Raw genomic sequence first — 13,960 nt, forward strand, 5'->3', positions numbered from 1 at the left:
TGTGGATATTCCTGCGACCATCGATGATCATTACGTGCGTTGTTGAGTCCACTCCGTATAAACGTGGCTTCTACTGTGAATAATATTAATGGAAGCAAATGACGATTGTCATCCAACCAGTGACAAAATTCAAGTCGTGTGGCATCGTCAACAACGTGAAGACTGTGGACAAAATTAGCTTTAACATTGAAGTGAAGAGTTTCTAGACTCACGTCCGTACGAGATATTTTCTTACTCTATATGTGAGGAATGTTTCCTGAAAGTTTGGTGATATCCTTTCACTACACGATACTGAAATGTGTCATTTAAGTAGTGGACTGACACATCTCGTGTATCATGGCCATTGATTCAATTTATCATAATCCGTATGAGTTTGACAGATTGCTGATGCTGATAATACGGGTGATACCGGTGAATTCAAAGGAGCTGGTATCAAGTCTTAGTTTCTTCCTGCACTACTGGCCATTAAAATTGCTACACCACGAAGATGACGTGCCACAGCCGCGAAATTTAACCGACAGGAAGAAGATGCTGTGATATGCAAATGATTAGCTTTTCAGAGCATTCACACAAGGTTGGCGCCGGTAGCGACACCTGCAACGTGCTGACATGAGGAAAGTTTCCAACCGATTTCTCATACACAAGCAGCAGTTAACCGGCGTTGCCTGGTGAAACGTTGTTGTGATGCCTCGTGTAAGGAGGAGAAATGCATACCATCACGTTTCCGACTTTGATAAAGGTCGGATTGTAGCCTATCGCGATTACGGTATATTGTATCGCGACATTGCTGCTCGCGTTGGTCGAGATCCAACGACTGCTAGCAGAATAAGGAATGTGTGGGTTCAGGAGGGTAATACGGAACGCCGTGCTAGATCCCAACTCGTATCACTAGCAGTCGAGATGACAGGCACCTTATCCGCATGGCTGTAACGGATGGTGCAGCCACGTCTCGATCCCTGAGTCAACAGATGGGGCCGTTTGCAAGACAACAACCATCTGCACGAACAGTTCGACGACGTTTGCAGCAGCATGGACTATCAGCTCGGAGACCATGGATCTATACACCCAAATTGCGTGAAAATGTAATCACATGTCAGTTCTAGTATAATATATTTGTTCAATGAATACCCGTTTATCATCTGCATTTATTCTTGGTGTAGCAATTTTAATGGCCAGTAGTGTATTTGTGTAGTTAACTGCATGTCCCATATTTGTTGTCTTCTGCGAACCTGACGTAATTTTGGATGGACGACACGGTAGGAGAAGGGAGGGGAACGCTGGCGACCAGGCCCCAGAACTCCCTGGGAAGCCAATTTGTGACGGTTAGGCCTCCTGGACCAGGGGACGACGAGCCAGGCGCTGACTACCAGCACAGACAGGTTACTCTGAGTCGTTCGCCACCAAGCGAGGTGGCGCATTGGTTAGCACCCTGGACTCGCATTCTGGAGGACGTCGGGTCAATCCCACGTCCGGCCCTCCTGATTCAGTTTTTCCATGATTTCCCTAAATCGCTTTAGACAAATGTCAGGATGGTTCCTTTGACGGGGCACGGCCGACTTCCTTCCCTAATCCGATGAGACCGATAACCTCGCTGTTTGGTCTCTTCCCCCAAATCAACGCACTGTACTGCCACCGCAGTGCCGGTGAATTGCGCGCGGTCAAGATTCCACAACTGCGGTGGTGCTCTGGTGTGCTCTGGTGGTCTGGGACTTTAGCCGAAAAGACCAGTACAATATAATGACCGTATCGTACGTCCGGCCAGTGTAGAATAAATCATTTTTACAAGTCGGCCTCTCTGCTTAAAGAACAGCTAGTTGCAGCGTTGTTTTTGTGGTGTCACCGCCAGACACCACACTTGCTAGGTGGTAGATTAAATCGGCCGCGGTCCATTTAGTACAGGTCGGACCCGCGTGTCGCCACTGTGTGATCGCAGACCTAGCGCCACCACAAGGCAGGTCTCGTGATACGAACAAGCACTCGCCCCAGTTGTACGGACGACCTAGCTAGCGACAAGATGTACGAAGCCTTTCTCTCTCATTAGCCGAGAGACAGAATAGCCTTCAGCTAAGTTAATGGCTACGAACTAGCAAGGCGCCATTAGCCTTACAGTGATTGTAATTAAAGTCTCCTGTGTATCGTCAAGAGCGATGTACCACAATGATTGATTAAAGATAAGTATTAATCCAGCTACGTACTTTTCTTCATAGCATTAATTACGTAGCCTGTTCCAGTACTTCACGCCCGTCTGCGTTAGTCTAGCGTGCATTTTCAGCCATCTCGATCTACAAGGTGTTGGCCCAGCTGCCGACACATCAGTTTTCGCTAGCAACGTTTTTCCCAAAAACTAGGGTGCCTGGCTGGTGGAGAGATATTCTTCTCTGCTATCTCGTGGGAACCTCGTCGGCTATTTATTGTTAAAAGTCTTTTCTTCCTCGCTTCCATGGAAGACAGGAGTACAGCTCATTGTGTGTTCTAAGAATTTTTCCGTAACTAGGAGATTTCCCTACGCTGATCATAGTGTGGGAGCGTCTCGTCCTAGTAAAATGCCTGGCTGCGCTGGAGTTTCGGACCAGAAATTGGCTTCACGTGATCATACCCATCCGACTTCAGAAAAACCTGGCTGCGCGTGTTCTATCAATCTGAAACTAAACGCTAAGACGTGTGGTACGTCTGCCTGCTTCCAAATCACATGCTTTATTTGTTGTTTTTTGCTTTTGTTCTGTAGTTTTCTATTCCCTGCTGGAAATGACATTTTTTTATTTAGTTTATGCTATTAAAGAGATGAATACAGTAATATGTTCAAAATGATGTAGATTGCAGCAGGTTATTCGGAAATGAAGAGGCTTGCACAGAACAGAGTAGAGTGGAAAGCTGCATCAAACCAGTCTTCGAACTGAATACCACAATAAAAACATTGTTATCGTGATGACTGTCACTGTTTAAATAGTCTGCCATTCATTGCCCATTATGTTAGTCTTAAAAAACGAGAGGCTTCATAATGAAAATACACTGTACAGATAGAATACCTAAACTCTTAAACAGGTACTCACAGGAGTTTCTAAGTTTACATCCCTTATTATTCTAGTGGCCTTTTTCTATATTGTAAAAACTTGTTTTGCTGTTGCCAAATTATCCAGAATTGACTCTATATTTAAGGTGTGGAAAAGAAGTAGGAATAACATATACTCTTAATTGTTTTCCCACATGACATCCGTATTTTAAGTAACACTGAAGATGATGCTATTTACATTTTCCATCACAAACTCAGTGACAGAATTAATAAATATGCTCTGTCAGAGGCTAGTCGTGCACCTAGATCTCAGACTGACTTTTTAAGCACACACTCAGCATGTATAGAGCAAGAAAATAAAAGTGGTTTCATCCTTCACAAATTAGAATCCATTGTAAGTGAAAAACAGTTTCCTACATTCTACACTCCCTTCTGTTAAAATTTTCTCCTTTGTATTGTTCTCTGTGGAAACTACACTGCACACTGACAGTATTCTTGTAGGAAAAGAAAACAGCCCGAGCTATCAAAGGAATATTGAATATGTGACTGAATCATATAGGTCAACCTTCGCAGTGACTTGCAACATTAGTTTTATTGTCATTGTGCGCTAGAAAAAATGCCTTGTTCCAAAAGCAAACAATAATTGGGTGAGTCATTATCACACAGACGTAATGTGCACAGATATGACTCTACAAATGGCAGTAATAAGGGTTTCGCTTTTAGACTGAATAAATTTTAATATTTTTAATTTCGCTGGTTTGGAGATGTCAGTGAACTACCTTTGCCAGTGATACAGTCGCCTAGGAAAATGCGAGAGTTTCGTGTCACACACCAAGCGCTAACAGAGAAATGTTAATGAAATTTGAAGGTTTTCTTCTTGATTTAGACAAAGAATTATTCCGTAACTGTAAAGTAATTTTTTGGCATAGAGTAATAATCTGTTTAAATCTATCTAAAGTAATCCCTAATGTGCCAGTAGCGTACGGTGTGGTCGTGTTTTAATTTTGTGAGAAATGCTTCAATACCGTAACTTGACCATTTACATTACGATAAATGTTGACTACTGTTTAATCTTGAGACTGCTTCTTAAATGAGGTCACACATGCGTTACAGAAATAGCAATCATACGCTTTCTTTCTGTCAGGCAAAAGTACTTAAGCACAACTGAAACGAAATTGGTACCATATTTTTCCTATAATAGCAGTCAGCCATTTTAATATACTCGCTAATTTGCTTAGTGCATATAGACAACTGAGCGATTAGAATGAGGAAAGGTACACGAATTTTACAGCTATGAATGTACAATCATATTCCATTCGAGCATAGAGTTCTGCGTTAGCTGTTCATGTGTCATTGCAGCCAGGCATGTGCAGCAGCTAGACACGTATTGCCGGTTTCCGGTTTGAAACGTCAATGCAAGCAGGTGTTTTACTGGCGTGAGGCACGCCCATCATAGTGGTACCCAACAACAAGTCCTTATTATCAATATATACAGTAATAAATTGTAATTAAAAAGGAAATAAACATAAGTAAGCAATAACTTTCTATGTTATTTTTTATGAACAGCATCGTTACATAAGCAAGTGAGAGTCTGGTTCTGTTTAAGAAAACATTACATTCACATTTTTATTTTAGTAATACAACCATTTTATAAGCATTATGCAGTGTCAGTAACATAAAAGTGGATCTGTTACAGTAATCTGAAGTGAAAAAAGGTGAAGTCCAAGAAATACACAATAATCAGACAAAACCTCTATAAGATTATCGTAATGAGTGAAAACTTAAAACATCTATGGAGTGTGACATAGTATATAAGAACATGTGCCGTAAGTATAGAAACACATACATTAATATTGGGTAATAAAGAAGAACTCAACCTAGACCTTTCCCTGCAACCATATATTAAGACGTGAGGTACATAGTTTAAACTCTGTTTGTGTAGTAAGAGGTATAAGTAGTATACACATTCATTGGTAGTTACTATCGTCATCTGTAATCAACATAGGTATCTTATAATTACTTCAAATGTACAGAAATGCAAACAGTTTCCATTAATAATGACTGAATCCATTCAATTGCTTAATCTCAACTACTATATCAATCACTGGCTAAGGAGGTTATGCAGTCGTATCTGCCTAATGGGACATAGTTGAAATAAGTACAATTTAGACCTTAAAGGTGTTTTGTACTCACATAACATTTATACCCATAAGTGACGTACTTTGTAAAGAGCCAACAGTATAATGGGATGAAGTACAGGATGATAAACAGACGGCGCCAAAATTATAATAAGTCGACGCCATAACATGTGTGTATGTGTTGACACATATGAGTTAAAAAAATACCAAAGCGTAAAAGTATAATCTGCAGTAAAAGCGAAAAACATAAAATCCTATAATATGAAGCATTCCAGTAGCTTCATTGCTATCAAAACGCCACAAGAGAATAAACGTCTATAGAGTGTAACATAGCATATAAGAATGTGTACCCTAGTTATAGAAACATATACACTAATAATGGGTATTAAAGAAGAACCTCAACCTAGACCTCAGGCTACAACCATACATTAAGTCATGAGGTACATAACTTCAACCATATTGTGTGGTAAGAGACATAAGTAGTACATATACTCATTGGTAATTACTATCATTATCTGTAACTAGTCATCTTGTAATCACCACAAACATACATAAGTGCAACAGTTTTCATAAATAATGACTGTATTTATTCATTTGCTTAACACTAACTAATATATCAGTTAGTGGCTACGTAGATTATGCAGTCATACCTGACTAATGTGATCAGGTAGAAACAAGTACAATTTAGACTCTGAAGGTAATATACACTCGTACAACAGCTGTACCCATTAGTAACATATTGCATAGGGGCTCAAAAGCATGACGATACGAAACACAGTATTATACACAGGTGGTACCCTCAGTACAAGTGGACAAGTAGGAGAACACCCTAAGACATGTGTATATATAGACAAATATTAGTTACAAGAAATACCGAAGCATTAAAGCAGAATATGCAACGTGGAAGGCGTCAAATACAGGGAACGAAAGGTTTTTTACAATTTGTTCACAAACCAGATGGCAGTTATAAGGGTCGAGGGGCATAAAAGGGAAGCAGTGGTTGGCAAGGGAGTGAGACAGGGTTGTAGCCTATCTTAGATGTTATTCAATCTATATATTGAACAAGCAGTAAGGGAAACAAAAGAAAAATTTGGAGTAGGAATAAAATCCATGAAACAGAAATAAAAACTTAGAGGTTTGCCGATGACATTGTAATTCTATCAGAGACAGCAAAGGACCTTGCAAGAGCATAAGCAGTGTCTTGAAAGGAGGATGTAAGATGAAGATCAACAAAAGCAAAACGAGGATAATGGAGTGTAGTAGAATTAAATCAGGTGATGCTGTGGGAATTAGATTAGGAAATGAGAAACTTAAAGTAGTAGATCAATTTTGCTATTTGAGGAGCAAAATAACTGATGATGGTAGGAGAATATAAAATGCAGACTGGCAATGGCAAGGAAAGCGTTTCTGAAGAAGAGAAATTTGTTAATATCGAGTATAGATTTAAGTGTCAGGAAGCCTTTTCTGGCCGGCCGATGTGGCCGAGCGGTTCTAGGCGCTTCAGTCTGGAACCGCGCGACCGCTACGGCAGCAGGTTCGAATCCTGCCTCGGGCATGGATGTGTGTGATGTCCTTAGGTTAGTTAGGTTTAAGTAGTTCTAAGTTATAGGGGACTGATGACCTCAGATGTTAGGTCCCATAGTGCTCAGAGCCATTTGAACCATTTGAATCAAGCCTTTTCTGAAAGTATTTGTGTGGAGTATAGCCCTGTATGGAAGTGAAACATGGACGATAAATAGTTTAGACAAGAAGAGAATAGAAGCTTTCGAAATGTGGTGCTACAGAAGAATGCTGAAGATCAGATGAGTAGACCACGTCAGTAATGAGGAGGTACTGAACAGAACTGGGGAGAAGAGAAATTTGTGGCACAACTTGAGTAGAAGAAGGGATCGGTTGATAGGACGTGATCTGAGCCATCAAAGGATCACCATTTTAGTACTGGAAAGCAGCGTAGAGGGTAAAAATCATAGAGGGAGACCAAGAGATGAATACACTAAGCAGATTCAGAAGGATGTAGGTTGCAGTAGGTACCTGGAGATGAAGAAGCCTGCATAGGAAATAGCATGGAGAGCTACATCAAACCAGTCTCAGCACTGAAGACCACAACAACAACAACATTCAATAATAATGAGATATAAGAAATAAAAAATCCGTTAAGATGGAGAATAGTGCTATTAAAACATCACAGCAGCATTTAAAAAAGGAATAGTAAAATAGAAGATATCCGAACAATACAGAAATAGTTTAATATATTGTAATTTACAGACATTCTGTATACAATAATAAACCTGTCTACATTTGACTGGTTACATTATATTGTAATTTACAGACATTCTGTATACAGTAATATACATGTCTATATTTGACTGGTTGCCTAAAGTAGCTGTTACAGGAATGTGGTATGTGAGCTGGCTTGCTAAGATAAGCAAGAAGTGATTAAGACTAACCAGTTAATCAATAAAATAAATGACATTATATACTAAAGGTGCCAGGGTAAAACTTTATGTATATGCAACTACTGTATATGTGCATAATTCTTTCCGGAGCAAAACAGTACTATAAAGCAAAAGTGGCACAAACAAAAAACCACATTACAGTTCTGCCACATAGCGGTCCACAGTAAGACCAAGAAACAACCAAGAACATTAGATACATACATGGCAAAAGTATGTAGCCAATTAACCTTCATGCTGCAACACATCGCTAAAATTCACAAGGAAATTCTTATTCTTATTCTTAAGGTCTTTTTGTCCATTCAAAACGTCGTCAGGGAATATTTTAATGTGATGAAATATCTCTATCTCTTCCAATAGATTTATGTTACTCCTGTTATTTATTTTATGAAAACGTTTCAAATTATGTTCTACAGGCCCCACTGTATGGTTGTACGCTTTAAGATATGTGCTGAGAGTGAAAAACTTGATTACTGAAGATATTCCTGAGACCTTAAGTTTAACTGCCTGACAGTGTAAGATTTATTACAGCTTCCACAATGAATCCAAATAAGGGAGGCGCGGCAGAAGGCTGACTTGCATTTTTGAGGGCCAGCCCGTCACACAGCAGTTGATGACTGGCAGACCCGGCCGTATGTAGTCTTGACTCCCCAATTCGTCAATAGCTGTCAGCATAGCCTACGTGGGAAGGACAGCAGTTAAGCGTTTCTCAGTGAACTGCTTTTAAATTTGATTAGGTCCAATGATTTCTCGTATTCTGAGGCACATCCATGAAGACCAGGCTATGTTATTTCCATGAGGATTTCTTACATTTTTCTGGAAAGATCGGGGCAATCACTGTGCACCCATCCACACTTATGCTTTTTCGAGAATGACCTGTTGAGACGAAGGTCACTTCCATTTCAGTTGTTCCTTGTGGGCTTTGCAAAACCTAGCTCTGGTTTAAATTTGTTTCTGTTCATAACTGGCAGTTGCTTTCACTTTTAAGGTGTAAGTACTGCTTTCTTGTTTATGTATGTGTTCATAACGAGTATTTCTAATAAATTGTGGTCAAATTGGGACAAGTTTTTAAATCAGTAATAAGATGAACCATCTTTTAATTATTAAGGGGGGTAGGACATCAAACGGGCTGACTTCGAGAAGAAGAGGCACCACAGGACATTTTAATTTGCACTGTCTATACTTGTACAAATGAATTCATAAAGCTTTGTCAGCATGACCAGGAAGGATTCAGGATTCACACTCATAGCAGTGGATGTTCAAAAACACGAAAAAATAATATTTTTTAAATGTGAAATTCCATGATTTTTTTCACTTACTGTTGGCTGCATTTGTTGCTATAGGTACACTTTTCTTCATAAGTAAGAGAGCTTCTTCGATTAATTTTGCACAGCTTACAAACCATACTTACAGGTGTATCAAACTCTAGAATTTATTTAATCTATGGAAAAATGAATGGGCTGTTACGTTTTAAACTTCGTGTTTAGAGAAAACTCGAATTTTATAGTTAATTATCTCAATTTTTACCACAGTTTTTAACAGATTTGGGAAATTCTAGAGTTTGATACACCTGTAAGTATGGTTTGTATGCTGTGCAAAATTCATCGAAGAATCTCTCCTACTTATGAAGAAAAGTGTACCTACAGCAACAAATGCAGCCAATACCAAGTGAAAAAAATGATGAAATTTCAAATGTAAAAAAAATTGTTTTGTTATGTTTTGAACTTCCTCTGCTATGAGTGTGAATCCTGAATCATTCCTGGTCATGCTGACAAAGTTTTATGAATTTATTTGTAAAAGTATAGACAGTGCAAGTTAAAATGTCCTGTGATGCCTCTCCTGCTCCAAGTCGGCCCGTTTCACGTCCAACCCCCCTTAAATCTTCAATCTTTTTTGTAAGAACCAACATCGGGGACTCATTTACAAAGGCCAATCTATCCACATTGGTCAATCCATTGCACGACAGATTCACTTCCGTATCTTAGTTCAAGGGGAGTGACCTGTCTCTCAGTTGGTCCAACATGTGCAGATCATTATAACAAGCAAAAGTCTTTTACTAGGTTTCAGTATTTGTACAATGATTCTTTCCATTCGTCGGGTGGGGACAATTCCTTCTTGCAAATCGCCCCGCGGGGTAGCCGCGCGGTCTAGGCGCCTCGTTACGGTTCGCGCGGCTCCCCCCGCTGGAGGTTCGAGTCCTCCCTCGGGCATGGGTGTCTGTGTTGTCCTTAGCGTAAGTTTGTTGAAGTTAGATTAAGTAGTGTGTAAACTTAGGGGCCGATGACCTTAGCAGTTCGGTCCCATAGAATCATACCACAAATTTCCAAATTTTTCCTGCAAATCTAGTTAAACCTCATCAGCATACCAGAATGGTGAAGCATCTGATTGTGTTCGTTATCTGGCGCTGGTGAGGTATTTTTGCATTACGATGGCGCACAGTTGAATTCCCTGTTTGAATAAGAGGTGTTATACGTCTCTCTGCTTGGTGTTAAAAGGCAGAATACTGTGTTCTGTTAAAATACGATGTTGAGTAAAACTGGGGTGAAAATCATTTTGGTGGAGTATGTGGTCAGTAATTCGACAATACCAGAAGAATTAGTGCGAAATACTTCCTCGTCTTAAATACTGGGTATTCCGGCTGAGAAAGATTGCCCACATCTGTGGTCTGTGCGTTCACTGAGGTGACATTTAGTTTGAGCAACCCCGCCGACCACGGGGAAGATCAGTTAGGATTCCGTAGAAATGTTGGAACACGTGAGGCAATACTGGCCCTAAGACTTATCTTAGAAGAAAGATTCAGGAAAGGCAAATCTACGTTTCTAGCATTTGTAGACTTAGAGAAAGCTTTTGACAATGTTGACTGGAATACTCTCTTTGAAATTCTGAAGGTGGCAGGGGTAAAATACAGGGAGCGAAAAGCTATTTACAATTTGTACGGAAAGCAGATGGAAGTTATAAGAGTCGAGGGACATGAAAGGGAAGTAGTGGTTGCGAAGGGAAGGAGACAGGGTTGTAGCCTCTCGCCGATGTTATTCAATCTGTATACTGAGCAAGCAGAAAAGGAAACAAAAGAAAAGTTCGGGTAGGTATTAAAATCCATGGAGAAGAAATAAAAACTTTGAGGTTCGCCGATGACATTGTAATTCTTTCAGAGACAACAAAGGACTTGGAAGAGAAGTTGAACGGAATGGACAGTGTCTTGAAAGGAGGGTATAAGATGAACATCAACAAAAGCAAAACGAGGAAAATGGAATGTAGTCGAATTAAGTCGGGTGATGCTGAGGGAATTAGATTAGGAAATGAGACGCTTAAAGTAGTAAAGGAGTTTTGCTATTTGGGGAGCAAAATAACTGATGCTGGTCGAAGTAGAGAGGATATAAAATGTAGACTGACAATGGCAAGAAAAGCGTTTCTGAAGAAGAGACATTTGTTAACATCGAGTATTGATTTAAATGTCAGGAAGTCGTTTTTGAAAGTTCTTGTATGGAGTGTGGCCATGTATGGAAGTGGAACATGGACGATAAATAGTTTAGACAAGAAGAGACTAGAAGCTTTCGAAATGTGGTGCTACAGAGAATGCTGAAGATTAGATGAGTAGATCACATAACTAATGAGGAGGTATTGAATAGAATTGGGGAGAAGAGGAGTTTGTGACACAACTTGACTAGAAGAAGGGATCAGTTGGTAGGACATGTTCTGAGGCATCAAGGGATCACCAATTTAGTAATGGAGGGCAGCGTGGAGGGTAAAATTTGTAGAGGCAGACCAAGAGATGAATATACAAAGCAGATTCAGAAGAATGTAGGCTGCAGTAGGTACTGGGAGATGAAGAAGCTTGCACAGGATAGAGTAGCATGGAGAGCTGCATCAAACTAGTCTCAGCACTGAAGACCACAACAACAACAACAATCCCGCTTCTGTTGTTTGTTTAAATTATGTGCTTGTAGTCATTTGCATAAAACTGGTTTATCAGTGGAGGTGTGTCTCTATTGCTGTTGCAATGCTGTTTACCTATTTTTGATGGCATCAGCTATTTCTTGAGACAACCATCGGACAGACTTACATTGAGGCCGTCCAGAATATTACTGTATCGCATTATGCGCTGCAGCGTGGGTTTTCACAGTGGTCGTTTCCTGCACTTTCTTGTTAATGTCCTTTTCTTGGATATCGTGACATAGGTTTCAGAAAAATATTCTTCTCAACTGGCTTTTTGTAGGGATCACCTTGGTAAAGTGTTGGAGGATCTCAAACGTCGTAATCGATAAAAGTTTTGGGTAATGGGCGCTATCGCGCCTATCACTGTGAACATGCCATTTTTTCATAGATGTGAGAACAGAAATGTACAGCGTTAAATCGATTGCACAGGAGGTGGCACGAGTGTCACTAAAATGCGTTGGGATCACTGTACTCATCAGACGAACGTTAAAGTCCAACAGGCGCCGATAAACTACTTGACCTTTGTTACTGCTGTACCATCCTGACCATCATGCTAATATTCCGATGTTCACTGTGTTCCTCTGACAATCGAAATTGAATATTAGTGAGAGTTGAGCTCGGGCGTTGAAAGTTACCTTGATTTGAATTGAGCACCTGATGGTTTCTGTATGGATGTAATTGCTCTGTCTTTGACTGCCTATAAATACGAGGGCAAGCTGAAAAGTAATTCCTCCGAATTTTTTAGTCTGTTCTCAATATCAGTTGAGGTATTACATGTCAGGGATATTATTCGGTCGACTTTCCCGTTTCGCTAACGCAAGTTGCAAACGTCTGTCGCTAGAGGGATCCGAGTTGTAGCGTCTAACATAGCAACTATGTCAATGTGTGAGAAAGAGCGTGATTTATGCACGGTGGGTGCCTCGAATGCTCACTTCTGACACGAAAGAGAGAAGACTGGACATATGTCAACAATTTCTTTTCTCTTTTTAGAGCGATTGTGATATGTTACTGTGACAGGCGATTTTGATCCCAAAAACAAGGGAGTAACAATGGAGTTTCACCACGAAGGATCACTGACACCAAAAAAATTCAAGACCATGCCATCAGCAGGCAAAGGCATACTCACAGTTTTCCGGGAGGTTCAAGGTATGGTGCATTTGTAATTCATGCTTGAGGCATCACCATTAAAGTCTACAAGGTACTGCTAGACAATCAGAAAACTGAAAGCACGAATTCGAAGAATTCGTTCAAACGTGGAGCACCTTCTCCTTCAGCACGCAATGCCAGACCTCACGCGAGCACTCCGACGTCTGCAACGATCAGACGCTTCGGTTCACTGTTATCGATCATCCTCCATACAGCCCCGACTTCACCCCATCCGGTTCTCAGCTGTTTCCGAAACTTAAAGAACACCTTCGAGGACTTCACTTTGATAGTGCTGAAGAAGTGCAAGCAGAGGTGAGGTTGTGACTCCGTCAACAGAGTAAAACATTCAACAGTAAGGGTATCGAGAAACTGTTCTCTCGTTGGGAGAAATGAGTTCGTCGCCAGGATGACTATGCTGAGAAACAAATATGTATACATGAAGAATAAAGATGTAGAATGTTAATAAAGTTTGTTTTATTTAGAAACCTTGACGAATTTTCGCATAAAAAATTGGGAGGCATTACTTTTCAGCACGCCGTCGTACTTTTAATCTCTTATGAAGTTTTTCTGTTAAGAGGCAGTCGAAAGTCGAAAATAATCACAGGATTCATAAAATATAACACGTACTTTACTCATGCACAGATAGGAGCAAAGCAATGAAGTGAATCAAACTTAAAAAGAAATTGAAATCATTTCTACCTCACAACTCTTTTTACTTCGTGGATGAGTTCCTGAATAGACAGGATTAGTGACGTTGGGTTCAATGTAAAAATGTATTATTGCAGATTAAGTTCAAAGTAAAAATGAACTTACGTAAGTGATCAAAATGGTTCAAATGGCTCTGAGCACTATGGGACTTAACATCTGTGGTCATCAGTCCCCTAGAACTTAGAACTACCTAAACCTAACTAACCTAAGGACATCACACACATCCATGCCCGAGGCACGATTCGAGCCGGAGAATCGGAGCTTCTTTAGAGTTGATGTCATTTACCAGGCAAATAACTGCCCTGTCAAAACGCGTATGCGTAGTGAGCACTGCAGAATAAATCAAAAGGTGCTTGTAAAGTGGTTAACGACGAAAATCGTACAAGATTCGTGCTCTGCACCGTCAGCCAACCACATAAAATTCGTGCTCTGCACCGTCAACCACGCGGTTTCTATGATGGTGTGGTCCGCCAAGACGGCTCAGCCACATTCAATGAGACTAAAAAGGCGTGGAATCTTCATTGAAGTGGATAACAGTGAAGGAATCTGGGCAAACATGTTTTTCGCGA

Source organism: Schistocerca piceifrons, chromosome X (genome assembly GCF_021461385.2).
Source record: "Schistocerca piceifrons isolate TAMUIC-IGC-003096 chromosome X, iqSchPice1.1, whole genome shotgun sequence".
Classification (NCBI taxonomy): Eukaryota; Metazoa; Arthropoda; class Insecta; order Orthoptera; family Acrididae; genus Schistocerca; species Schistocerca piceifrons.